The sequence below is a fragment of the Aulostomus chinensis genome, chromosome 13, assembly GCF_037954235.1.
Source record: "Aulostomus chinensis isolate RoL2024-O1b breed Wild chromosome 13, RoL_Achi_v1.0, whole genome shotgun sequence".
Classification (NCBI taxonomy): domain Eukaryota; kingdom Metazoa; phylum Chordata; class Actinopteri; order Syngnathiformes; family Aulostomidae; genus Aulostomus; species Aulostomus chinensis.
The window spans coordinates 28,464,192-28,467,886 of record NC_141332.1 but is presented as its reverse complement, the minus strand read 5'-3'; the positions used below and the strand labels follow the sequence as shown (position 1 = coordinate 28,467,886).

General features: G+C 42.4%; 1 protein-coding gene across 2 annotated transcripts in view; it reads left to right on the top strand.

Annotated features, from left to right (window-relative positions):
• Positions 1-791: 791 nt before the first annotated feature.
• Positions 792-3,695, top strand: part of arap3 (ArfGAP with RhoGAP domain, ankyrin repeat and PH domain 3) — a 42,769-nt gene continuing 39,865 nt past the window's right edge. Inside the window, exons 1-2 of one of the 2 annotated variants that reach the window (XM_086222413.1) lie at positions 792-930; positions 3,560-3,619. The gene's annotated coding sequence lies outside the window, so the exon portion shown is untranslated. The remainder of the gene's footprint in view (positions 931-3,559; positions 3,620-3,695) is intronic. The other variant, XM_086222415.1, reaches the window with a different exon arrangement.

The window sequence follows — 3,695 nt, the reverse complement described above, 5'->3', positions numbered from 1 at the left end:
GCTCAGAGGGGACAGAGCCTTTTCTGTTGCTGCTCCCAAATGATGGAACGATCTGCCTTTGCACCGCAGACAGGCTTCTTCACTGTCCATTTTTAAAACTAATCTTAAAACCTATTTTTATTCCTTGGCTTTTGACCCAGCATGAGACTTTGCTCCTGTTTTAGTATTTTTTGTTGTTTTTCACTTGATTATTATGTTTTATGACTATTTATGTACAGCACTTTGTTTTCAGCTGTGGTTGTTTTTAAAGTGCTTTATAAATAAAGTTGAGTTGAGTTAAACTCAGGGTCACCCCAGAGAGGGCTTGTGACATCATAGTGGCGTGTTGTTCTCTATAATGTTGCCACAATGAGAGGAGAGCGATGCCCTGCCATCACATGAATGACCTGAGGAAGAGCGTCCCAGCAGGACCTGTCCAGGACAGACACTCACCTCTAACCACCACCGTCAGGGACAAGTCCTTCACTGCTTCATCTCCTACAGAAGCAACAGTCCGTAGGTCCATACTGTTCCTGTTGGAGCCATATTAGGTAGTGGTAGTTTTGTCAATTCATTTGTTTAGTACTATGATTTTGTTCACATGATATATTTTGGGAATACTCTTTTGCTCATTATCTGTTTAGTTAATTGCTTGATTTAAACATTAAGTCTTTATTTTGGTTATTTGATGAACAGCGATATTTTGGTTTAGCCACCTGGGGGCAGTGGTGGGCACATGTAAGGGTGGCTATATGTCGGAAGTGGTAGGACACCTGGGTGGTGGGTATATTGTGTTTTACCAGCGCAAGGGATCAAGGAATTTTTTTGCTCACCGGGAGCAGAAATTAACAGACCCAGCCACGAACTGAGAATTCAGTCTGGTAAATACCGTTCTTGCTTGGCTGCGTACGCTACGTCCCCAGGGTGCTAGAAGTTGTTTGCTTGTTTGATGTAAGTTAATTTTATGTTTGTTTGACAAACGGCCTCTACAGTTCCACTAATCAACAGATTTCCCCTGTGACCACACACCCACCTGTAATTTATGTTGTAACAGTTCTGCCTCCAGATCCGACTTCTTAATCTGTCGCTCCAAGTCCACCATTTCCTGGTCTATTTTTGCCATCTTTTTATTAGATGCATCTTATACAAGTCCTTCAATGGTAATGGGAAACATAAGGATGACACTAAATTCTACAATTCTACCTGCAGCATTAGCATTAGCCTGGTATATTTAGCGTTAGCATTGACCTGGAATGTTGACTGAACATTTCACTGTGTTCAACTGTGCTGCAGAAGTAGATGGCTCCTCCTCCTGGAAGTGACCAGATGCAGTCTGTTAAAAAGGATGAGAATGAGCAGGTTCATCACTCTTTCATGATGTATTCACATGGACATGTCAAACTCCAACTTCCAAACAAGAATGTAAAAAAATGTGAATTTTAAGAGAACTCTCATTCACGACCATATATAATATTAGGATGTACAGAGTCTAACGCTGTAGGCCCTTCAACAAGGCACACAACACCATCAGGAACTGTTGGGACAAATGAAACTGGCAAAACCGATATGACAAACTGACAACATATCCATCCATCATTCATCCATCCATCATTCATCCATCCATCATTCATCCATCCATCATCCATGCATCATTCATCCATCCATCCATCCATCAGTCATCCATCCATCATTCATCCATCCATCATTCATCCATCCATCATCCATGCATCATTCATCCATTAATCCATCCATCAGTCATCCATCCATCATTCATCCATCCATCATCCATGCATCATTCATCCATCCATCCATCCATCAGTCATCCATCCATCATTCATCCATCCATCCATCCATCATTCATCCATCCATCATCCATGCATCATTCATCCATCCATCCATCCATCAGTCATCCATCCATCATTCATCCATCCATCATCCATGCATCATTCATCCATCCATCCATCCATCAGTCATCCATCCATCATTCATCCATCCATCATTCATCCATCCATCATCCATGCATCATTCATCCATCCATCCATCCATCAGTCATCCATCCATCATTCATCCATCCATCATCCATGCATCATTCATCCATCCATCCATCCATCAGTCATCCATCCATCATTCATCCATCCATCCATCCATCATTCATCCATCCATCATCCATGCATCATTCATCCATCCATCCATCCATCAGTCATCCATCCATCATTCATCCATCCATCATCCATGCATCATTCATCCATCCATCCATCCATCAGTCATCCATCCATCATTCATCCATCCATCATTCATCCATCCATCATCCATGCATCATTCATCCATCCATCCATCCATCAGTCATCCATCCATCATTCATCCATCCATCATCCATGCATCATTCATCCATCCATCCATCCATCAGTCATCCATCCATCATTCATCCATCCATCCATCCATCAGTCATCCATCCATCATTCATCCATCCATCATTCATCCATCCATCATCCATGCATCATCCATCCATCCATCATCCATCAGTCATCCATCCATCCATCATTCATCCATCATCCATCCATCAGTCATCCATCCATCCATCATTCATCCATCATCCATCCATCATTCATTCATCCATCATTCATTCATACATCCATCATTCATCCATCATTCAACCATCATCCATCCATCATTCATCCATCCATCATTCATCCATCATCCATCATTCATCCATCATTCATTCATCCATCCATCATTCATCCATCATTCAACCATCATCCATCATCCATCCATCCATTCATCATTCATCCATCATTCATTCATCCATCATTCATTCATCCATCCATCATCCATCATTCATTCATCCAGCCATCATTCATCCATCATCCATCCATCATTCATCCATCATTCATTCATCCATCCATCATTCATCCATCCATCATCCATCCATCAATCCATCCATCATTCATCCATCCATCCATCATCCATCCATCCATCATTCATCCATCCATCATTCATCCATCATTCATCCATCATTCATCCATCCATCATCCATCCATCATCCATCCATCCATCATCAATCCATCATCCATCCATCATTCATCCATCCATCCATCCATCAGTCATCCATCCATCATTCATCCATCCATCATCCATGCATCATTCATCCATCCATCCATCCATCAGTCATCCATCCATCATTCATCGATCATCCATCGATCATCCATCCATCATTCATCCATCCATACATCATCCATCCATCCATCATCCATCCATCATTCATCCATCCATCCATCATCCATCTATCATTCATTCATCCATCCATCATCTATCCATCTTTCATTCATCATAGATCTGGACCTGCTGGCAAACTAGAGAGACTGCACAACATAGCTGGTTTGAAACAGCAGACTGGAGCCCAGCCTCGCTCCACTGGTCTGGGACTGGTTTCAGAGGTTGGGCTTTTCATTTTTGGTGCCAGACTTTCTTCAGCACAGGCAGGAACATTTTCCGGGAGATGACAAAGAGGAACGGAACAAAGAACACCCAATCTGTAGATGCTGAACGTGTGTTGCCTCCCCTCTCCTCCTCTCTCCACAAGGCTCCTCCTCACTCCTAGCCCTTGGCACTAAGACATGCGGGTGGTTTAAAGTACACTAAGGTAAGGAAATTAAGAGTACAACTACTACTACTATGACTACGACTTTTGTAGGCACCATTGTTTGTATTTGTTTATG